Consider the following 25,604-nt stretch of genomic DNA (forward strand, 5'->3'; position numbering starts at 1 on the left):
GCGATAGGAAAATAAAAGGATTGCGAGAAAGAAATGCGCGCTTTTCGAGGAATGATGCCTGCTTCAGTTTTCTTTAGGCTATGCGTATTCGATCTGGATCGAAAAAGAAGATTTTTATAGTAATGAAAGAAAATATATAATTGTTGCGAGCGATTTAGGCATGTGTTTCTTTTTCGCACTCATATGACGCGTGTGTCTAAAATGTTGACTCCCTCAGAAGCAACAGAGACTTGTTTTTGATGGTCCTCTGTTACGCATGGCGGTGTTTAAACTTTCAGCGCTCGAAATGGGCTGTTGCCTACACATGTGATATTTTTGCTGCATTTCAAGAACTTGTATGGATGATACACATGTAATCTCTGTGTCAGGTTAGTAGTGCCATTTTCCGCCTTTTACCGTCACAGGCCGTCGGGACAGAGCTCTAAGGCGTCCAAAACGAGGTGCTCTGGAAACTGGGAGGTCGAACACATAAGTAATCACTATGAGATGCAAGTAGTAAAAGGTTTTATACACCTGCGCATGGGCTTTTACGTGAAAATTAAGATATTAAAAAATGCAAAATTATATACTATGGGCTTTTAATAGAACGGTATAAAGCAGACACAATTGGTGCGCACTAGCAATCGTGCAAAGGTAGCATCACGCTTCTTGAAAAAAAATATCGCAAGCGCACTCACCAAAACTAGGGCACTAATACTTTTATTTCTATGTACCTTGGTGCCATTTTCGAAATTAGAATGCGGGCTTTATCCTTTGTGTTCGATGTCATTTAGGCCCCTGGTGAAACCGCAGCAGTGCATACCTTAAAATCACAGGTTGACATTGTCGTTGGTTACTATTTTACAAGCCTTACAATTACTGGCGGCAATTTAAAATTCGGAGCGCCACATTCAGGAGGGTTGGCAGACTAACGTGGGAACAAAAAAAATTTTTTTGCAATTGTTTCTTGTTCCCATCAAGTTATATTGTAGTTTTGTGCTTTGGTTCCAAATATATGAAGTTTCGGCAGAAAAAAAGAAGGTGATGCATATTCATGTTATTTTTAAAAAATTTTTAAAATGCCTACTTTTTACTAAATATTGTGGAAATAACTGTTGAAAAGGAAACCAACGAACTAATCAAGGCGGATCGTTTATTCCTCGACAATACCACCGACGTTTTTTTTTCCTGCACGGAAAGGCGGCTGCGTTGCTAAGAAAGCCACAAAAAAATGTTCCTCAACCGTCCCACGTTCAAAGCACCTTCTAAAAGTTAACTGCCGTGACGTCACTTCATTGATGCCTTTGCAATAGAACGTGCATGATAACCTGCTTTGGGGAATTTTTTTCTCTAATCAGCCAAGTGAGAGGTACTGGTACACAAATGTGGTGCTTCTCAGATATTTTTCAGCCCATGTTAAAGCATATTGTCCTTTCCACTGCGCAAAAAACGTTGAAGACAATGCGCTCGCGTCGCAGTTTACACGATGATGACGTGCATGCATGCGCATGACTGCATGAGCTTCTACTAAAAAAAAGAAAAACACTTTGCAATTTGTAAAGGCCCACAGCTTACACAAAGTAGCCGATTCAAGGGCTGTATTGAGAGCGAAGCCGCATCACTGCCCGCGTAGGAAGCACAAACAGCGCGAATGCCGTTGAGCTTGCAGTTTGGAACTTGCTGCGTACAAGGGCCTTTAATTGCATTTCGACGGTAATAGCCAATGGCGACAGTAAAATAGCGTTCCTCCAAAAGCTCACGAATACATCACCTGTCGCCACGTGGCACTGCTGCTTCACTTTACGCATTTTTCTGACTTACAAAAGCGTTGTTTTCGGTGCAAATATCGTGTTTGCAATCAGGGGATGCTAGCCGATCAGTTTAGCCTGACATCGATTCCCCTTTAATGTGTCTTTAAGCTACAGCCATTAAAATTGTTCAAATTGTATCCCAAAGTGTGGGCGCTTTTCTAACATTTGATTATAATGTAGCTTTTACTATTCTTTCACACCAAATGTTTAAACTATGGAGATCCAATTTTCGCACTTTTTGCGAAGACAGTTTTTTTTACAAATAAAGTTTTTCTTGAAACTAAACTGTTTCAGTTCAGTACAGGCTTGAGACATTGAACAAAATCTGACCAAAAGTAAATGCTAACGGTCAATTGGATGCCGCGAAAGTATTCCTGAAAAGCAAACATAAAGTTTTTAAAACCACAACTTGAACTTTGGTTGCGCAATTGCAATTCTTCCATGCACCTGGCGCATAGTTTCAACATCGTTTCTTCTGAACTCCCTTATCAAACCTTTAGCTGAATATTATTTAACCGTCGTTGTCTTGTTTACTTCCGTAAAGGGTAGAGATTCTTCCTTTAACATCCGGTTGTTCTCCATGTGGTGCAGCGCCACATTACAATACACCTGGTGTGATATACTGACTTGCTCAAAGTATCTTTTAATGCGAATATCAGAGAGCTGAGGCCTAGCTGTCTCTCCAACTTATTCCAAAAGCTGAATAAAGCCGCCAGCTATAGCCAACCAAAAATCACAGGGCGCAAGACAAGCACAGAACTGTGGGCAGTCTATCCCTAAAAGACAGCCGTAATGAATCCAAATGGGAGCAATCTAAAAGCAAAAACTGCTCTTGAAATGTGGCGTTTCATGCTAATCAAAATAAAACATGTTATTAAAGATTCTTCGATATTTTTAAACGAAGAAACAACTGCGCCAACGACCCTGGCCCTAAATTCACGCGCCATTTCAGGAGCGAATCAGTCTCGTTTGCGCCATTCTTAAATCTCTCAAAACGCTCACATTAGCACTCCGTTTCGAAAATATGCTCTTCAGGAATCCTTACATTCCTACGCGCGAAATAGGAAAAACGCTTTTTCGGTCACCTTAGCATACGATTCCCCTATAAATAATATGCAGGAGTTGAATAAAATGCCTTGACGACTTTCTCTGAATGATATAGCATATTTAAAACTATATGTATTCGAAGAAAGAGTGGTACTGAAAAAAATTCCGGGAGTCGCAAGTCTGCCTTGAAAAAAAAAAACACTACAAACATGTATGGGCGTAGGTGGATTGACTTGCATCAAGACTTAATTGTGACGAATGCAGCCTCCCTTATAGAAATAAAAAAAGAAATCTGTGCTGGAAATGCCTACGAACTGAAAGATATTTAAAAAAAAGCACAGAAGGAGTGAGCGCAAAAGGTTTTGAAATAAACTGCGTGTTTAGATTACAGCGGAGTAACTGCCAAATCTCTCCATAAAACAGGCTTCCAAGATAAATACGATAAATTCATAAGACGTGATCGCTACCGACTGTGCTTGTTAAAGAAATTTGTTCAGGAATTCAGTTGGAAACCTTGCGTCCGGTGCACAACACGGCGGTAAGCAACTACATACAGCGGACAAGGCGTATTTCGAGGAAGCCTTGCGCTAACAATACACGTTGTTCGCCTAAAGCTATTTCACTTTGAGTGACATGGGCGGAAAAAAAGTGCTGGAAAGAAGTCAATGGTTTTGTTTCGTTTTGTTTTGTATATTTTTCGCTCCCCACCAGCTGAGACCTTCAAAAGATAAAGGAATCGGAAAGAACCGAACAAATAAAAACATCCTCGGGACAAGCAAGAGGCTAACGTTAGCCGCGCTGGGTAATAGAAGCAAAACAGTAATCTGGGAGCCGCTTTCGTCAACAGCCTGAAACAAAACTGCTCCAGGCACCGTCGAACGGTGAACAGCCCCCTGTTTTCCTTTCACTCACTCAGATCCCCCCCCTCCTCCCTCCTTCGGGGCGTTCACCCTCGGCCGAGCATCGCCTTGTTCTCCGCCATCTCTTATTTGCATGCCAGCCCGAAACGAGGTCGAAGATGTGATAAATATTCGGCCGCCGGCACATTGAGGAGGGTTCTTGGCGTCACAGTGAAAGGTGCCAAGAGACGCGCCGGTGAAGGTTTTTATCCAGCGAAAACAGAAGGGATCCCTCCCCTCCGCTTCTCCTTTGTTGCGCCTCGCACGATTCAGCGGCCTTTTTTTTTACGTTCCTATGTGCATTTTTGATCGCTCTCTTGTTAGAGCTCTTCTGAAGGCGTCGTGAGAAGAAAGAAGCTTTGTCCTCGAAAAGGCAGATCCATCGCAGGCGTGCCACATCAACAGCTTGAAGTTATTCTTAGAAAGTGCCTCCGGTTCTGGCACCGCCTGGATTCTTATTGTCCCATTTTATTCGCCTTCCTGCGCTTCTGTCTCAAGCATACCGTAAAGAAAGGAAGTCTGTTTGCATTGCTTGATTCAGCCAGTGGCAAGCTAGGAGACGAAGCCCCCGCGGAATGTAGGCCTAAGCATGAAGAGGTAGGAAAAAAGAATTAAGAGCCACACGAAAAAGACGGTGGAAAATATATTTTGGTTCAATCATTTGGATGGGACTCCGTGAGCATAGACTGTATGTCCATGGACAACTTCCCTTAAACGCACGGTTCAATGTCACCTCTACACTTGGCCTGAGGCCAGCAAGGGAAAATGGGAATGTGGCCTTACCAAGCACACTTCTTTTTCTTTTTCAGTTTTCACCTTTGTAGTGAGGGTGGAGTGGGACGGCGGATGACACTACGAGTAGAGTTTTCGGTATTGCTTTAGCTCAGCTAATTCTGCCTGTGAGGTGCGGCAAAGTTTTTTTTTAGTTCTTATTTTTTGTACATGTGATATTTCCCCAGACAACACTTCCCTGTCAGCCGTACTGTGTCTCGCGAAGCCCGGTGCTTGAGTGCAGTCAGAGGTCCATGGCTCTGTGCATGTAGTGTTCGAGACCATCTTCAACAGGAAATTAAAGAGTCTCGGAAGAAATGGTCTCTTGCGGCAAAGCACGCAACACACACGTATACAATTGGACGCGACTGAAAGTAGCAGTGGTGCTCCTGATTTCTGCTGCGTCTGAGAGGCATTAAGTCAAAACTGTCCTGGGCAAATGTCTTCTACTGAGCTGTGTACTATGCCTACACACCCATTTCCACCTCAGTGATGTGACTAACACAAAGAAGCTCTCACAATTTCGCCAACACTAATGCCTAAATCTACCTCGCGATTTTATATATAACCCTTGCCCGTAAATTTACGAGACTGAGTTCATTAAAAAAACGCGTTTAAGATTGAAATTGAAATTTAAAATTGAATTTTAACATTGAAGCATTGAAGGCATACAAAAATTTGAAAGCATCCTTGAACGATGAAACACATACAGACAGCGAGCACTTTATTTTACTCCTGCCGATTATGAGCCAGGGGTTTTTAATGCGGTTGAGTTAAAAGGCTCACAAGGGAAAAAAAATGTCTTTGGGCATGAAATTAGCCCACTGGTTGTAGAAAAGTAATATCATCAAATCGAACGTGGCGTCACTATCGGTAAAGGGATCAACAGCTTCTAATGCTACTCCATTGCTAACACGTAAGGTAAATGGTGCCCCTGTGAATTGTTTCGCAGAGTTTTAGAAGGAAGTGTGCTCGCTATTTGTCGTTTTTTTTTTTCAGTTTCCACCTCTGCCTACCTTTTAGTACGCCTGTCCCATTCTTGTAGTGATTTGTAGCGAACCGGATGTAAACACTGGCCAACGTCACAGGCTTTGCTTCCTCTACTTTCGTATTTTGTGAATTGAGGGAAATAAATAAAATATCAGCTTTTTTAATTTATCACCTACACACGCAGGAAAACCATTCCATATTTTAGTGCAATCAATCGATGTATTGTTTACCAGCAAAGAAAAAAAAGGTATTGCAATATGTAAGTCCTGATTACTTTAAAGGTGCACGTAAAAAGCTCCTAAAAAGAAGCAAGAAAAGAGCCTCTCGCGACCTGCGCAGTTATCCTCAAAATGACAGGAAATCAATAACCTCTTCGGATTATTGCCTTCGTGGGGCACCCGACAACATCGCCGCCGAGCAGAAAATGTAATTCGTACAGAATCAAGCTGCTCACGTCAAGTTAAGGACAGACAGGGCCCGAAGGTTTCGGATAACGCGCGGACATTAAAGACACTTGTCGTGTCGGCTTTACCGATCCAGATCCGTGCGACGTAGCTGCGTCGATGGGATGCGACAGGGCAGGCCCGGCTCCCTCAGAAAACAATCGATTTGCTTTAAAAATATGTGTTATCGCCTTCTACATTTCGTGTTCCTTGCTGCCGTACTCGCTGCGAAGACCCGTTCGGGCACGATGCATCGACACTAACTACGAGGGAAAGTCAAGCGGACGTTTTCTAAGGAAAAATAAGTTTCTATCGGATCTGTCAGGGTCGTGATGTGCGTTATGGAAAGGAAACCAAGCGCGACTATTTTGACGCCGCGATTTTGCCATTTCTTGAGAAAGAAACATCCGCAACTCAAAGTAAAGCGGTGCCGTAACGCTGCCATGCTATAAATTTTTATCGTCGGCACCTGCGGTAGCTGTCTATGGAATAAATTAGGCGAAAGAGTGAGCCCAAGAAAATAATACAATGTCACGCACACACAAAAAGAAGCGCGGAAAGTGCCTCTAACGGGCCGTACAAAATACGCCCGGAAACGTAAACAGATCTCAGGGCTGCCTTCTACCAGCTTACGTTCTTGGCGTTCGCGACACCCCACAGTCCGTCCCGCACGATCCCGAGAACGCGCATTGTTAGTGCCAGGTGGGTGGGTCACACTGCGGCGACCCCTTTTTCGGAATTCTGAGAGTGGACAACGAAAAAACGGTTTAAAAAGTTCCTCTCTTGCATCATGCAGGTAACCCTGAGGAACATGCCGAGACTGCCTCTAAACACCGGTTGTCTCCTAAGAGACTTTGGTTGGAGTGTAAAGGATGGGGCAGGTTAGTCAGACATGCTTAACGGAAAAATAGAGCAGATCAAGTGACAGGACAGCAGGAGAGCGCTTGTGTGTGTTTGTGCTCTCCTGCTGTCCTGTCACTTGATCTTCGCCATTATTCCGTTTGGTTGGAGTATTGTGTCCTTTGCTCTCTAAAATGCAAAAAAGTATTGCATGCTTTCAGTCTTCGCAGGGAACGATATTGCGAGTGAGACGAAGTGAGTTTGTTGGTGTTGGTTTATGTCCACAGCGTAACGCTGACGACAGCTGAAAGTCGGGCTGTACACAGTTAAGGGTAATGATGTCAATGTAGAGAAGAGAATTGAGAAAGAGTGAGTAGACATTCTAACGTAAGCAGATAATCCGAAGTATGCGGAAAGGGTGGGGTTCGATCCACTGAGCCGCCCGGTACCCACCTGCTAATGCAATGGGTACCAGCAACAAGCTTTCCCCTGGCCTGGTGCTCAGCTTCTGTTGGTGAATTGCTTATAAATGGGTGTCTGATCCCACCTTGTGTAACAGAAACACCTTGTGCCATTGCGCTCTACGAACAAAGCTGCTACTGTGCCATTAAAACACACCTCATCAGCATTAGGTACTCCAATCCACGCTTATCACTACAATCGACTAAAATTGCCAAATACGATAACAACTGCCCCCATTCAGAATTTTGAACTTGAGTCTAAAATCGCATGTTAAATTTTTGAAAGGGTATCAAGTGATAATTTCACGACAACCCACAGAACAGGATTAGTTATGGTGTGTTCTGGGCAGAAAACAAGTTCGTGTGTTGAGTTCCTGGGTTCGAACCCGACCGCGGCGGTCACGTTTCGATGGAGGCGAAATGCAGAGGCGCCCGTGTGCTGTGCGATGTCAGTGCACGTTAAAGATCCTCAGGTGGTCGAAATTATTCCGGAGCCCTCCACTACGTCGCCTCTTTCTTCCTGTCTTCTTACACTCCCTCCTTTATTCCTTTCCTTACGGCGGGGTTCAGGTGTCCGCCGAGATGTGAGACAGTTACTGCGCCATTTCCTTTCCCCCAAAACAAATTTTCATTTTCTTGAGTGCCAAGGCGTGGCCAACGGCCGCATATTAAAAAGGGTCAAAACTCAAAGACGTTTAAGTACGGATGCTTCTGTGCTGGTTAAAGAACGCCAGGCGGTTGGTATCGAAACGGAAACTTGCACTAAGGCGCGTTTCATGCCCGGATGGAGGTTCAACATGTTAAAATGCACATTACGTTTTTACACCTTTGTCACGAAGTGCGAAGAGATCAATTTTGGGCCTGGTCATTCGCAGCACAACTTAAAAATGAACATCTCGTAGTTGTTACATTGCCCTGTGTAAACCCCATTAGTGCGTTCAGCTGCTGAGTACAAATGCCCTGATATCGAGTGCGCGGCGTCCTAACTTTTATTTAAGCGAATCGCAGAGTTGCCTGTGTACTGTCCGATGTCAGTGCGTGGTTAAAAAATCGAAAAAAGGAACAAAATACGATTGGTGGGAATTAAGCCGGATGCCTGTACCTCTAGTGTCTCTCATAACCCACGTGTGGAGCTTCTAGACGTTAAGCACTGCATATCTGCCTTCCTACTATTACACTCTATAGAGGTTCGTGTTTAAAGGCTGACGAGGACGGCAGTTATTGAATGCTTAAGTGCCAAGGCACGCTGCTGGTATGGAGCACGTCGCAATTAACGACCGCAGCTGGATGCATTTTACCCGAGTCATTTATCGTGTTATGAAATCTAAGTACACGGGCGTTTTTGCATTGCGCACCCACCTTGAAATGCGGTCTCTGAGGCTGAGGCCGAACCTGCAAACTCGTGCTGAGTAGCTAAACGCCCTACTCATGAGTAAGACCAATACTAATTCCTGCTAAACAACAAAAACGGGAATTTAATCTTTAACACAGCGCTGATGTCACGAAACCCGCTGGAGCACTGGACGCCACCTCCATCCTCCTGACAACTATGAACACTCCATTCAGATCCCCCATGCACGTATGGCCGGGGCCTTACATGACCTCGAAATAAAGGCTACGCGAGCGGTTGGCTCCGGCTGCACGGAAGGAAGACGTCACGCAACCTTATCACGCAACTTCGGTTTGACAGCCCCTTTCAGGGACGAGCACGATCGACCCCGGTCTAATCGCACGCATTCCGGTCTTCGCTGTCGCGCGGCAAGCAGCGCCGGAGCTAGGCGCGATAATCCGTCCTTTGCTCGACCGATGTAGGCCGATGCAAGACAAAGTTTGCGTGCGGTCGCTTCCAGCCTAGTTATACAGGAGCAGCTCACGGGAGTTCGTGTCCCTTGCGTGCGCGCTCTTCGGCGGCGTGCCGCGACATTCGTATATACCTTAGGCACGTATTCTGTTTCATTATGCATGCGTCCTGATATGTAGCGCGCACGTGGGGTCTTAGTGAGGCCGGATTAAGGGACCAGACAGTTTGATCCTGATCGGCGCTGTGAACGATTGTTTCCCGCCCGCCGGCGGGATGCGCTCCTCTTTACTGAAGCACGCGAGGAGCGTCAAGTTGCTAGGTGGTCTTGTGTTTCATGCAACAGGCGTAGCGCGGTGCGCCAGCAGAGGAGGTGGTGCCGTTGGTGGCGCAGTCAGCTAGCATCGAAGACGATAAGAAGATGTGAAGCACTTTGAAGTAGAAAGTAGAATGAAAAGAAAGAATTCTGATCGAGTGGGCCCACAGTACCAACAGTGAGTTTTAATGGCTACTCTCAAAGCCTTAACGAGGGGCATGAGTAGATGATATCATAAGATGTGGCTTCAAAGCCTCTTTAACGGAATGTAAAGTGGGCAGGACACCAGAGCTATTATTCGTGATATTGTTGATCAGTCTTGGTGTGTTCACTCGTCCACACAGTGGGGGGTGTTCGTAGTTTACTTTGGACGAGGCCATTCTCGAGGTTTATTCCGGCTTAAATAAGCCGCTTACGGCTGTTAATGTCCAACATGTGCAATGAAAACTCAGAATAAACGCAAAGCGTTCATTTAATCTTTGATTCTTATTTGCTCCGTTTGTTAATTCACAGTAATCCGTTAACCTTTCAGGGAGGGCATTGACCTTCAGTTTTAATCCTGTTTTTACTCTCAACATGCCATTCGCTAAATCACTTAGACGCGTCAGTGGGAAATGACACTGTCGGGCCTTTTTACAGTGTAATCGATTTGAAAGGAATGATATCTGAGGAGCCCAAAAGCAGGGCGGGAGCGGCCTGGCGGCGCAGGCTGTGTCTGAACTGAGGATTTATTATAGAATGCGTGAAATTCGCACAATGAAAACAATACAAGCAAGAAACAAAGGCCAACAAAATTAAGAGGGCAGTTGGCTTAGGTTACGCATGTGCTAATACTAAAGATGAGAGTAGGGCTACTTGGCTCTTTAAGGTGAGGCGAGATGTCTGAAGTGGTCATCATAAAATATGCTGTCGCAATTGTAAAATGAGAGCTACGTTAATGAAACTTGGCACATATAATAAATAAAAACAAGACGTTTATTTCTTTAGTACTTTATGCATTTATTTACTTATTTTTTTATACAATACTGCATGCCTTGGTAAGACTGAAGGAGGAGAGGCATACAAATATTAATACAGAGTTATGAAAGTAGCAGACTTAAAAAAATAAGATCAATTAGCAGTGCATAGAATACCAACTCAGTCCGCCAGCTGTTGGGACAAAACAATAAAAAGAAACAATGTCTAGAATAATGAGAGAAAGCTGTAAACAAACAAAGAGAAGAATACATGTAGCAATGAACCATCAACAGAGTTTAAGCGAGATAAATAAACGGTAACGCAAAGATCAAATTGGGTAATAACAATTCGCAAAAGGACTGTAATGTGAACAATTCATAAGTATGATGTAATCAGTACTGGTTATTAGAGACTGAGCTAAGTTGTTCTAATCTGTAATAGTGTACGGGAAAATAAAACATTTAAAAATGTTAGTTCCGACATTACAGGAAATTAGAGTGTCTAGTACGATGCCTTGTTCGGTGCGCTGCCAGTGGCGTTACTTAAGGCCGGAAGTGAGGTCAAGGAGGTTGTAAAAAAGCGTTAAATTTGTCAAAAAGAAGTTTACAAATTCTTAATACAACTCTTACACATTTCGGCTTTCTTTTTTCTTAAATTACTTTCTACACAGCGTTTGAAATTAGCAATGAGAAAAGTCACATTTATGTTACCCACGTAGACCTAGACAGAATTATAAGCCTATAGCAGAAAAACTACAACGCCTTTTTTCCACTGGATGAATGTAGTCATGTTTACACACATGAGTAAACATGACGCTATAGGCTGCTACTGCTGAGGAACCCATCTGGGCTCATTAGCGGCTTTCAATGTCATCTGGCTTCTGTTCGCAGTGTGCTTTGGAACTCTCCAGATATAGTTCTCTTGGCCTTATAGGAACAGAATGCTTTCGTCAAGTTTCTTCTCAGACCAAACATTTTTTATATTATGAGGAGAAGAAAAGGGCACGCTGCTCTTTCATTTGACGTCCCCCCCCCCCCCCTCCCTTTCTCTTGAGTTACTGCACGAGGGAACCCAGGCGCAGACCCCGAGTTTTGTCTTGCTTTGCTATCCTAGCTCAGAAGCCGTACTCCCTCTGCATCCCCGATTCACCCCATGTCTGCTGCTCTGCAGCCGTTCTATTGGGTTATTTTAATTCGGACCCACGCTTGTGATCATTAGCGCTGTGTGTACTAATTACGAGACGAGAGCATTTCTCCCTTCTTTTTTGTTTGTTACTTCGCTGTAGATTCGCGTATTCATCGCTCAGGGCACCACTACGGTAGCCCCAAAAGATAAGGAAAGAAAAAAGAACATAAACAAGGGTGACTGTGCAATTACAAACATTGGGCAGCGTCGCATCGGAGCTCAGGGCGTATGGAACCCAACTCAAAGCCTGTCTGCGCGTAGAAAGAGAACATTAAATTAGAAGAAGCAGGAAACCGGCATAAACTTGGGGTAATCGTTCCAACACTAGATATTGATTTACGACCGTCTAAAAAAAGATGGGGACGGTGAACTTTTAGGCTCCCCTGTACCTTTATTTTCTTACGTTCACGTTAGATACGACCGACCCTTGCAAATACCAAAAGTAAATTTTCCACTAACGAGCTGCCCGCGAAAGGTCGATATGGGCAAAAAACGGCCATGGCGTAACACCGGAGTTGAATGAAGCGATTAAAAAACGCCCCCGGTAAAAGTAATCAGCCTCGGATAATCACCAGCTTGGCAAGTTTTGATAACGCTTGCGGACGCTTGCTTCGGGTATTATTTTTTTTTATTTTAGCGTTTGCGGCACCATCAGTATGCAATAAATGCTCATCGCCGGGCGTAAACGCTTGTTATTCAGTGCCAACCGGGCACATTGTGATTACCAACCAACTGATGTATAAACAGTCGTACATTCTCATTCGGTATCGAAATATTGTCCACTCCACAAAGAATAATAACGCAAGCTGCTTTATCAAGTAACGCACATCTTAAAAGGACTCGGTTAATGCAAAATAACATACGCAAGAATTTATTGTCCATCTCTGCCTGGTTTTGTTGCAATTGGCAAATTAACTCCGCCTCTTTTCTTCCAGTAGAAGAAATGTCGATTACAGCCAAATTCCTGTCTTTAAGGACACCGTCTAGTTGAATCTGCGGGCTCATTAAAAAATCTCTGACTTCTCTTCGATTAAAACTCGCAATAAAACGGCCAGTTTGAGTGGATCTCTAGAAAACTACGCTTTGTTCCTTCTCGTTTTTAAGGCTAGACAACGTGCATTAGGCGGTTTAAACTTTTTCTTCGCCAGATAGGGCGAGTAGTACTTTCTTCAAGAAAATTGAAGTGCTAACCGTCATATCTCCTCAAGAGTACAATATTTCTCACCGGGTGAGCATCACAGTAGCAACAGGCCTCTTCCCCCCCTAAGCTTACTTTTTACCCGCTCACAAAAGAAGTACTGTCATGTGAACTATTTATTGTACAAGCTAGCTAACGTGCATCTAGTTATCATATATGTCTTGCGTTCAGACTTTACTCCGCGCACATGTCATGTTCTGGCGTTGAGCAGGAAACTAGCCACATCAGTTGAAATGATGCTCATGCACTTTCTTTAAGATAAGCAATGAAGACTTTTTGACAACTAATTGATTCATCTTCCTATTATATTCAGAACGCCCTCACAGCGTGCGCTCACCGCGAACCAGAAACGGTGCTGCACCTAGTTGGGACGCATAAACGCAAAGGACTTCCAAATACCGAAAGGCCCTGCTCCCATAAATTCCGTCCGCGAAACAAGACCAAAGCACGCCGAAGTGTTCTGCGCACGCAGAAACAGCGAAAGAAATGAAAGGCGACGAGCGATCCTTTCGACAAGCGGTAAACCGGTCAACACGCGCGCAGCGTTTAGCCCGGAGGCGCCGCGGTGCCGGCGGCGAACGCTTTTTCCGGGGCGACAGGGGCGTCCGGTTGGGTGATTATAGATCGCGCGCGGTGGGTCGGCAGCGTACAGCCGGCCTGGTTTGTTTTATTTCGTGCTATTCGCGTTCTCGCTTGACTGTCACGTGTTCCCACGACATGTGCGCGTTGCCGCGCCACCTTCTCTGCCTCCCCCCCCCCCCCCTCCGCCCTCCTCTTCACTACTCTCTTTCTCTGCCTCTGTCTTGCTATCACGTGTTGTGCGTGCAAGCGTGAGTAAAGTGCATTTTTGCTTGTGAATCCGCGCTTAACTGGCGCTGTGCATGTGTGGACGTTGCAGAGCGGTAAGGAAGAGACAAAAGCAAGGGAGCCAGGCAGTAGTTCACCTTGTGTATGTACGTGAGCTGCTTGGCCGAGTGAAAATCGGGAGAGGGGAGCGCAGGAAGTGAACGGGGGAGTTGTGAAGGGGACACATGTGCACGAAGGGATAGGAAGCGGAAACGAGCGCAGGATGCAAGAAAAGAAAGGAGCGGCGTCCATCCGCGCTTCCGCCGCTGTGCGTCGCGTACAAATTACCGCTCTGCGGACGGGCGACGTTCGGTCAGCGGCGGTATATATAACGTCCACGAAGGGGAGAGTCGACGAAGCGAATCGGGCGCACAGCGGACCTCGTCGGTCGCGCTGACGGCAAATGGGGAAAAGCATGCCCACGTGACGCGTCTGATCGTGACAGGCGTGACGCAGATGAACGACAGGACCTCCTCCCCCTCTTTCGCCGTCTCCTCCCCTTTCTCGTCTCGAAGGCCACTGGCGAATGTAGACGCAGCTTGGGGCCACACCGACGTCAGCGATTCTGTCAGGATACCCTCCTTGCGCCACCGGCAGAGGCTTTAGTGCAAGCCGCCTAGCGGCCAGTTTCGGAACAAGGTTCGGGAGCGCCAGTGAGGTTGGTCGGCTTTCGTTGTGTGTACGAGCGGTTGTGGTTCAAAGGTGCAATTTCATGTAATTTGATAAAAAATATTAATTATTTATGCAATTAAGAGCGCTCGTAAAGAAAGGAAACTGTACTACAGGGCTCTCGTACTGTTTGGTCATCTGCTTATGCTCGGCACTCATCTGCGCATGTCGGAGTACGCTCTCCAGAGGAAAGTGACAAGAAGTACCTGAGAGAAATACGTTCCCGCAGAATCTTTCATTGTCACTGTTTTTAATGTGCAGAGAGTTTTCTGTTAAATGCTCAGGCTGCTTTTGAAGTATTCATTCGTCCTCACACTGGCGACGTGCATGATTTGGTTATTTTCCTAAAAAAATAAGCGTAAAGAAGCACTGTATTGATCTTATCCGATGGGCTGCTATACCATGGAAGATTTAGTGCAACGATATCGCTTCCCTGAAGAAGCAGACGCAGAACTGTGCGGAAAAGTGCTCATATTATGCATCGTTTGCGCTACATCTTGTTGTGAACCAACTTAGAAAGATGGGAAAAAAACTTCAGCTTCGTAGTCGAATAACAACTATGTCAAATAAAAGCAGCTGCTAAGCTCAGGAAATTTCCGGGGTGGGTGACATGACACTACAAATTTGCTCAAGGGATGGGGTGCAATATTTCGCATTAGCTTCACGTTCCTATTTTATTTCCTTTTATTTGTGGTGCCTACCTCTAGGTAGCGGCCGTGCGCGATTGTCCTGAAAGCGTTCGTTGCAGTACTCTGAAGAACTTTGCGCTGAATGCGTAACGAATTCACAAAAGCCGTCAATTATTTGCACACAAACGGAAGTAGAAACGTCAGCAGTCATGTAGGCATTGCGAAATGACGGTGCAAAACAGTCTTATGTGAAAATCCTGGAAGATATCTACGACGGCAGAGATACCATAGTCCTTTATAAGGGCAGTAATAAAATTCCAATAAGGAATGGTGTCAGGAAGAACGACCCGATCTCGAAAATGCTATTGAGTTGAATTGACTTGTGTTGTATGCTACAGGTGGGATTAGCCTTGCTTATTCTGCCAAAATAGCACCACCGTAGCATCACTTAAATGTAATAATGACCTAAAACCTGTCGGATCTGCTCCGCTATGCGCACGGTCGCTTATAGTACATATTGCACTCCCGCAGTCACCACCTAAGCACATTCACTCACAACAGTCCACTCCAGAAGTTACCATCGATGCACATATTCAGTCCCAGTAGAACACAGTGCATTGCACTGCCACCATCCATGCACACATTTACTCACAGTATAACATAGTCCACTCCAGAAGACACCATATACGCACACATTCATTCACAGTAGACCATATTCCGTTCCTGCTGCCACCATTTAGAGACAAGATGAGTGTCCTGCAGAAATGTTAAAAGAAGGCGTGCAGACTCCCTTCTGCATGTCTGGTTTCCACTCGCCAATGCTATTCGCGCATGTTTATAGGAGGTTTTTCCGAAGCCTGGATTGGGAACAGGTGGAGATAAGAGTTAATGAAGAATACCTAATTTGCGATTCGGTGGTGGCATTGCCCAGCGATGAGCTGCAGAGCATGATCAGTGAGTTGGAAAGGTAAGAGCAGAACGGTGGGAATTAATATTAACATGCAGAAAACCAAAGTAATGTTCAACAGCTTAGCAAGAGAACAGCAGTTCACAACTGGCAGCGAGGTTCTGGAAGTGGTAAGGGAATACGTCTACTTAAGGCAGGTAGTGGCCGCTGATCCGGATCATGAGAGGGAAATAACTATACGGATAAGAATGGGCTAGAGCGCATATGGCAGGTTCTCTCAGTTCACGAATGGCAGTTTAATAATATCCCTCAAGACAAAACTATACAACAGCTGTATCTTACCTATAAGGCAGAAACGTGGAGGCTGAAGAAAAGGGTTCAGCTTAAGTTGCGGAGAACGCAGCGAGCCATGGAAGGAAAAATGATAGGTGCAACGTTAAGAGACCGGAAGCGGGCAGAGCGGGTGAGGGAACAAAAACGGGTTAATGACATCCTAGTAGAAATTAAGAGGAAGAAATGTACTTGGGCAAGGCATGTAATGCGAAGGCAAGATAACCACTGGTCCTTAAGGGCAATGAAGTGGATTACAAGAGAAGGCAAGGAGCCGGCAGAAAGTTAGGTAGGCGGATGAGATTAAGAAGTTTGCGGGGATGCGGTGGCCACAGCTGGCAAAGACCAGGGTTAATTGGAGAGACATGAGAGAGGCATTTGCTCTGCAGTGGGTGCAGTGGTGTAGTCAGGCTGATGATGATGTAAGTTATCAAAGATCACATTTCGAAAGGCATGGTACAACCTCGAGAAAGCTTCCGGGTTGCTACACATTAGGGTAACGAATCTATACGGTCGTAAATTCTGATGATAATGTAGTCGAAGCTTTTATGTCATCGGTGCTGTAGTATAGTCTCTTAGGACTACTTTTTCGTAAACTGAAAAAACCTTTACTCAGATGGCTGTTTGCGCAAAGCGCAATTACTGCGCAAAACCAGCTGTGTTCGAGCAAGTAGCAAGGTTGTTGGTCCGAAAACAAACATGTGGGCAACGAAAGGAGCAGACGCGTCAGCAAGGCCGAAAAGAAAAACAAAAGCGCTACACCGGGCGCATTGCGATCTACATGTTTCTATTTTTTTTATTTCAGTACCCTAAATGGCCCAATGCGGGCATTACATAGGGGGGGATTCATCAAAGAAAACGTGACAATATACAACACAGCATATAAACGGCTGAAGACAGAAATAAACAAGTTAAGAAGCCTGGTACAAGTTAATAGGAGGGGGGAATGGATATAGGAACAGGTACTGAAAAAATGCACATGTAGCAAATCCCACAAAACAAAACAGAAATCGCACCTTCAGAAGTTACAAGACATGGCATCTTACATTTCATGGAACGTTACGGCTGGCACGCACACACTGAAGCAAATGAAAAAAAAACGTACATCGATGAGCGGTGCTGCGTCACTCTACGTAGTATCAGTGCCAAGTAGCCTGTCGAAGCAGTTTCTTGCGCATTAGATTATGAGCAATTCAAATATCACGTTTAGTGAAGGCTGTGTGTTTGTATATAGAAGTCAACGTAAGTATCAGTAAGATTAGACAAAAGATGCGGAAGTTACTGGGCTGCTGTTGACGATGAGAAGTAGGTAATGCAACGTTGCGAGCGCATGTAATCTGGAGCATGACTGGATGAAAAGCCTACTTTGAATAGTACAGGAAATTGGATAGAATGACATTATTAACGAACTATGACACGCGCACGACTTCTCTCCCGAGATGATTGAGATTAAACATGAGAATCAACTCGCGTGATATGGCCAGTCGAAGCTGCTGCCATTTAAAAATAACAAAAAATTGAAAAACAAACTCTGGAACCCTGGCCTGGACAATGTGCATGTGCAAAGCAAGGCTTTATACTGTATTCAAAGTTGTCTGCGTATCACGAACATTTTTAACGGTTACTGACTACCAAATATTGCTTGTAAGCAATGAACCAAGACCTCACGGTCTGTGACGTAAAACATGCACGGTTCGTAAGTGCGTGTATTTCTTCGGCTTGCGCTATGCTCATAGTAGGGGTCGATATTATATAACAATTACATTCTTTTCCTTACCCTGTAATATTAAACTTTCTTAAATTGCTCTTACTTCTTTTCGTGCCGTTCATTGCTTTTTAAGCATCAATACTTCGATGTAGTTTGCTGCCTTGCTGATGCTCATCCACAGGTTTTTTACGAGAATATTTCACTCTCACAATGCAATGCATCCATCGCAACTCAACACACAATTATAAATGTCTAAGCCTCTAAATATCACTTCGTTCTAAAAGATACCAGCCAGCTATCTGGCCATCATGTCTCTGAGCACTGTTTTTGTCCAAGGCTTCGTGCGCACAATGCTGACTATCACTGTCTAGTTCAACTCAACGGCGTTAGCGACAGCCCGAACAATCTTAAATATAATATACGCCTAGTGCTACCAAGAGAACTCGTTTATTTTCCTAACTGCAACATGCCTTGGAATTTATGTCCTCTTTGCGCTCCTAACTTATGCAAACGAAGAAGAATTACCCACCCATACATCTTCATAAGTACTAGACTAGTTTTGAGCTCTTGCATTTACGTTAGCTTACGAGCAGCATTCTTGCGGCTCCTTCCTGTGATTTAGCCTTAAACTTCACATTAAAAGTTCATAGCGAAGCTGCCATGTCGGTGATCGCTTTCATTAATTCATGGACGCCACAAAACATAACAGTCTAATCTTCTACATCTCATAGTTTCTGATGTAAAGTCCTCAAGCCCTCAGCCCTCAGGCTGTACGAGTTGAAAAGATTAAATTTTGTGATTTGAGGACAACCAATTGGTGCAGATTATGAAGTTAATTTTGGCAGTATTGCCAAATATGGCTTGAAATGCACAGTGCTGTTCTAGTACGAAGTTTTGCAATATTTGGGCTGGCTCCTTTTCCTACTTCGTCGCTGACCGGCTGCACGCGACTCACTGGTATTGGTTGCTATTTAGATTTCAAAGACAATAAAACCTACGGAGAAGTGCTTAAGTGGGTGATGGAATCATAGTTAGTGATTCATTGTGAAGTTATCCCGAATGGCTCGCGAAAGCCCGCTTGCCGACTTCTGCGCTGATAGAGGGCGTAGCAGCTTATGTGCTGCACGCATATTTGTGGTGCACGTACAATGTACGTGCCTCTAGGCACGTACAAGCATGCACTTACACTATCGTGTTTGGATTTCACTCCAGGCCCTTGCGGACTGTGTGTAAAGCGCGGAAAATCTAATTAAATTTTTTATTCGGGCAGAACTGATCCTTACGGGCCATAAACCTGTTGCGGACTGTAGGGTATGCCGGCAATAACGGGGCTTGAACTAGATGTTCCTCCTCAATGAACCGCCTGCATCGCGAATAAGTTGGCTTAGTCTCAATTCTAATGTTCATTTTCAACTATTCTCAGCCAAGATACCAGTCCACTCTGGATCGTGTAAAGCCAGTGAAAGCATCACGAATAAGAGAGCAGTTAAGGAAAAAATTATTAATTTACCATACCTCTCGCTTTTCAACTTGTCGACTAGAGAGGTGCCACAGTCACGAGCACGAATATGCGTCGGGTTACTCGAAACGTCTTTAAAAGCGAAAAAGTTAAGTCGTGGCGGCATGCGAACAAGTGATTCTGGTGTTGGAAAAGAGGTCCCAGTTATGCACAGCTGCTTATAATGATCAAGCAATGCTCAACATTCTGCCAACGAAAAGCACATCGTGCGAGTAAAAAGAATTGCTTGCGATTTAGCATTGATAAGCATGAAACATTGTGCGAAAACAGAACAGGCATTTGCAGGTGGACAGCGGCAAGTACGTTATCAACTCTAACACAAGCCGCGCACATCTCTCTGTCCCTACCGCCACGTGGCTCAAAGCGCGATTGAGGTGTCCGCTGACCCGGGCAGCCAGTTATGCGCGTTTCCTTTTCTTTCGTGACTTATGCGCACAGATGGGAGTTGTTGAAGACGACGACATGGGTATGAAACTCCGAGAGTATATAGTAACGGTTTCAACTACTACAGCGAGCCTGACGGCTGCAGGCGAACTGATACTTAAAACTGAATGATTCCTGCCCACGCACGTAGCACGATAAGGCTGCGGCCGTGGCCGAGTTTCCTGAGCGGCGTACGAAGCTTCTCTGTTTTAGACGGTAACGGTTCGAATGCCGCTTGGGGATGAAGTTTCCTAAGCAGCACAGGTAATCGGACCAATGTTGGAAAGGGGTGGTTTCACTCCGGTCCTTTGTAAGACGAGCTTTGCGAAAACGTTTCATTTATTTGGCCGAGTACTTGAGCTGCTTGGGTTTGTTCCGCAAGACACCGTTGTCATGACGACGATACGTCGACGCTCTAGTTGGCTTCCCTCCCACCGCTATGGGAGGAATTGGCTCTGACATATGGGTCTGCTCGAAGATGAAAGTTTACTACTCCTGACGATGACGTGCAATGCCCAGCGCGAAAGTGTGGAAGTTTAACACGAGGCGTGATCGGCTGCGGCGACAGCATGGTGTTTTTTGAAGCGAAAGCTTCACTATGCTAGGTCTTCAAGAGGGCAACTTCAACGCAGTCACGTGACAGGTGTCACGTGGTGTCACGTGGCAGGTATGTGACCTACTGAAGTCATCACAATCTGCCCACCGTGGTAGGCGGAAACTGCCCCATCAGGCATCGGGCATATCGTCGACGCTTTACAGACACTCCCTTCGGCAGTGTGTGTGGCGTTTGTGAACGTAGCCATGCAAAAGAAACTTTCGCTTCTCGCCAGGGTTAACCAAAGTTTAAACCACAGCAGATTTTTTTCCTTATTGCCTGAAAAATCACATACACAGAACCGAAGGCATCACATGGTTTACGCAAAGAGCGCACAGGCGCTAAAAGACGGAGGCAACACACACACAGGACAGTGTGTGATGTCTCCGTCTTTTAGGGCCTGTACGCTCTCTGCGTAAACCATGTCATGCTACAACTGACTGGCTTAAATGAAATTCGTGCTGCGAAGGCATCACATCAGCACAGTGTTCTCGTGCAGTGGCCAGTGAAGCTGATCTGTTCGCTCCGCCACGGGTTCGAAACCCAGTCGGGGCAATATTTATTTTTAGCGCGAAATCACTATTCCGATGGGTGAACACCGAGCAAGATCTTGCGATGTTTTCTGAGTTTTGTGCAAAATGAAATAAATAATTAAGGATTAAATCAAATAAATATCGACAACTGGGATTCGAACCCGGGGCAGCACGAACAGATCAGCTTCAGTGGCCACTGCGCGACAGCAGTAGCCTATCTCAGCAGTCAAACACGCCTCGTGTTAAGCTGCAACACACCCTCGCGGTGTGCATTGCACATCCTATTCTTCGTCAACTAATACTACTATCATACTAATATTGGCGCCTTGAGCTATGTGGCAGCAGTGAGAGAGAGAGAGAGAGATGTACGCTGCACGCGTCGGCGTGGACAACGTTGTGGCAGAAACATGGCACCAGATCAAAACTTATTGGCATTGACAACATTGCTGCAGAAACGCGGCACTCGAGCATAGGCAGCCGGCACACATTCGGCAAATTGGCATTGACGATGAAAAAGTTGAAGACGCCCATAACTGGCTCCCTGGGTCAGTGGACACCTCAATCGCACTTTCAGGTACCTGGCGGTGGTGCCCACTAGCAAGAAAACTGTGCTATCGCACAATATTTCATGTCTAGCAATGCTAAACCACCGGCTTTTTTTTTTCTGCAGGTGTCTGAGAGAATTCAGACACACCTCGTGTTTTTCAGGTTTGCCAGTGAAACAGTGTTTCCGCACTAGAAACCGAGAGAGATAAGTAATGTAAACTGCGCAAGTTTCTCCTAATGCCGAAGAAAATATGGCGCGAATTTGTAACAAAAGAAAAGGAAACTGGAGCGGTGTCTTCCTTCGTTTTTCCACAGCTTTCTCTCAGTATGGCTAGACACTAAATTAGAGGCGAAAAGAAACATCTAGCTGAAGACTTGAGTCAGCATTTGAGCATTTTTCTTTCCACATGCCGAACTTTCAATTGGTTATTTAGAACTGCACATGTTATGTTTTATGACCTATCCTTACTGAGAGAAAATATCGGTGAGTAAGTAGAAAGGGTCTCAGGAAATGAGCCGAGATCCCTGACAAAAAGACCTCCGACCACTGATGAACACCAGCCATTCTCTCCCTATACAATCTCTAGAGACGGATTACATGTCTTTCTCTCTCTCGTCTGATGATTTTCGCCTGCGCCCTTTATGCGTGCATATATTTTTCGCTTTTATCTTTTAGACGACTTTTTATTCTGTCGTAGCTCTTCTCGCCGGTAACAAAGGATAAAATTGGCCCTCGCAAGATTCACGAGTCATTACGTCGCAAAAGCCGCGACCGCGAACATAAGGCCGGACGGGGGTAATCACTAAATACGTCACACCCCGCTCGTTCTTCGCGCAAAAAGGGCAAAAGGCCACGAATAACGCAGACAGACGCGAACGTATAGGAAGAAGCGAACTATTACTCATCAAGGCCAAGATGACAATATGGCCCCGCAACGCGGCCCCGAAAGTCGTCTTCGCCGCATAGTGGGGGATGAGAGCGACACAAATCAATACAACCCGGCTCAGCTGCAAAGAAATCGAAACATATGCGAGAAAAAAAAACGGGCGCAAGAGGCGGAAACAGCCGAGTAGCGACGTTGTCGAGAGGAGCGTGACAGAGCGGGACGACGCCACGATGATATTGGCTTGCATCTCTTTCTTTTACCCGCCTGTGCGCATGGTTTGAACCCCGAAATCACGGGGTTCTGGGTACGAAACCATGCGGCACTACGGACTCGCCCTCTCGTTTCCCTGCGGTATGAGGAGCCATGAAAAGGGACTGCCTCGCGGTAAGATTTACGACAATGTCCGCACGAGGAACGGCCGGCTGTCTGTTGTGTAACCGCTTGCATGCGCTTTTTGTGCTTCAAGGTGTTTCCTTGTTTTATGCATCGCTGTGCTGCTTGGTTATATAGATGCGTACGAGGCAGCTGATCGTGCCCGCCGGTCACTCACTCGTACGGTCGCCCATACTGTCCGCTGTTATATTTGTGCACCGGATTCTATGGAATGTCGCTACGACACTAAACAAAAGCAGCCGCGATAGAGAGTCGGTGGATGCCATTTAAATTATTTTAAACTATCCTTCCTAACTGCTGTCTGAGTAAGCATCTCTAAGGCTACTTTAAAGGAATAGGCTCGGGTCATGGTGGGCAGATTGAACGAGCCCCTTTTTCCACTTCACCAATACAGCATCGCACCGCATTTAGTACTAGAATTATCGCAAATTATGTCATCAATTTTTTGGCCAAAGGCTTCGGAAAATGTCATCAAATATAGCTAAAATTTGATTGAAATTTCATATATGAATGTACATAAGAATCCGCAGAGTAAATTCATCAGCATGTGAAAAAACTCACGAGAAAGTTAAAAATGAGATATAACGAGGCCCTGTGTCCAGTGGCCCCTACTTCTTTACTCCCCTCCCCACCCCCTCTCCATCCTGCCGGTGCCCCTCTCAACGGTCCAGCCGGACCACATTACCGCTAGTGGCATTCGTCCCACACAGCAGCTTGCCCCGAAGGCCGGAGCAACTATCTATTCTGGCGGCTGCTTAAGGGAAGAATGTTGGAGGCACGACATACTACTACGGCAACAAACCAGTTTAACCAATAACTCATTTGATTCGTGATATAGGCCATCCTTATTCATTTGCGCAGTGAGCTATAAAAGTGCTCAGCGGCAACAAATGTTCGAGGGATGTGGCGGTGCTGCCACAACACGCAGTCTTCCCCGCTGCCTTCGGACAGCGAAAACCACGAAGACAATCTTAGAAACGTTGGGCATGTGGTGTTAGCGAGTCGTTGATGCGTAATAGCGCATGCATCGTGCCAGGGGCAGGCAACCAGAGGGGCAGATGAAGCCTACGGTGAATAATGCTAGCGCAAACCTGCACGGAGGAATATGAAGTAGAAGACGACGAAAAGCCCTTTCCTTCAATGCTTCTTAATGAGTGAACGACGCGCCTTATATGCGTTTGAAATGTTCGAAGCACTATTTCGGCAATATTTCAAAGGAGTATTCTATACCTTCGACGCAGGAGATCCCTATTCAAGCTCAGGTCTCTGTGCAGTTTTCTCCTTTTCTCTCCTCTGTGTACGCTGGCGCGAGCAAAATACGGCCTCATGCCGAGACATGAGTACCGAGCTTGTCACAATTACTGCAGGCCTAGGGAGAAGACAGGGGTCGATAAGACGATATGGGCAGCACTGACGCGACTCCTCATAAGTTGATGACGAAGTACCACTAGCGGTGGACGATATCAGTACCATACTCAGCGGCTATGAGAAGGCCCATAATCGTGGTAATTCCTTGGACAAAGCTGGTGTCTGGCGGGATCAACCGTCAGAACCGCTAAGAATGGACCCTTCAGTCACCGATTTATTTCAGCGTGCAAATATATGTTTTAGTCATGCAAGCCAGCTATGGCGGTGTATGCCACGTTATTTTTGCATTCGATATAAATTAAATTGTTTTAAATGTTCAATTTATATTCAATTATTTTCAAAAAAGGTCTTATTGGCAAACTCCTACCTTTGTTTCGTTCTCTAAGCACACCATTTCTTTTCCTCTACACAGGAAATTCGATTGAACAAGAATATATAAGGACCTTGTACATATTTTGCGCTCCTTGTTAGCCATTAAGCTCTGTGAAACCGTCTCACGTGTTATTCAGTCCCCTTAGGGGCACAGTTTTATGAATGCTACGTTTGCAAAATTGAGGCACTTCGTCCTACCTGCCCTGTATACAACCAGTATGCAGCCCTGCATACGAAGCGCCAAGTGGCACATCTGTCCATATTGAAATAACGCGCCATGTGTAACCCCATTAATGGCGATTAAACACTCCAAAATAATGGCGCAAAAAAAGGCAGCTGAAGAACAAAGGAAAAGCATTTAAAAATGTTCGCAGTAGGAGACATGCAGGACAAAGCGTCAAAAGAATCGGTGCCTAAGCAGTAACATGTCGGAGTTTTTTTGTTAGTTTGAGCAATGGTGCTTCCTGCCGTGCTCTCTACTGCGAAGAACCATACCTGTCTAAATCTGAAAACAGCAATGCTGTTCAGCAGAGCCAAACTAGCACCAGCTACCATTGCGGCTACGCATGGAAGAAAAAAATTCCGATGCGCATTCGCGGTTATAAGGTCCGAACTTTTTGTGTGCCATGCTAAAGATCATATGCAGGTGAACTTGGTTAGAATCAGAAAGCATCACGAACACTAGCTCTTGTGGATACTAGAAATGTACAGACGACAAGCAAGGGCAGCCGGCTATCGTGTGCGCATTTCCCATATTTAAAGCTAGCGGGAACTTTGTTGCTCACTTCATTATCTTGCGATCGTTTTCATTACTGCTAAAATGGATCTTACAGCGAAAGCTGACCAGATCCAGTAATATGCTCGATTTATGCCGGCAAATAATGCTACTCGCGTAGGCAGTGCATGCACCCTGTTTTTTCCTGTTTGATTTATTTCGTTGACATTAATTCTGAAATGTTTTACTACGAATTCTCCTTCCACTAACCTCTTTTTCGTTCAGACTGCAGAAAATCTCACAATGTTCCCGAATTGAAAACACCTAAGTACTTTAAGCCTAAAATTTTAAACATAATTGAAACACTTACGACCTACAGCGTCTCTGCAATAACAGTAAAACTCAGTTGAACTTTATAGAAAGACGCGTCCTACACTTCTATGCCGTCATTGTAGCCCCTACAAAGGAC

At 45.3% G+C, this 25,604-nt stretch overlaps 1 protein-coding gene across 6 annotated transcripts in view; it reads right to left on the minus strand.

The window, feature by feature from the left end:
- The window catches only part of LOC144099216 (monocarboxylate transporter 10-like), a 220,696-nt gene that overhangs the window by 87,436 nt on the left and 107,656 nt on the right, over positions 1–25,604 (minus strand). The window lies entirely within an intron of this gene.

The sequence above is a fragment of the Amblyomma americanum genome, chromosome 7 (assembly GCF_052857255.1).
Source record: "Amblyomma americanum isolate KBUSLIRL-KWMA chromosome 7, ASM5285725v1, whole genome shotgun sequence".
Taxonomy (NCBI): Eukaryota; Metazoa; Arthropoda; class Arachnida; order Ixodida; family Ixodidae; genus Amblyomma; species Amblyomma americanum.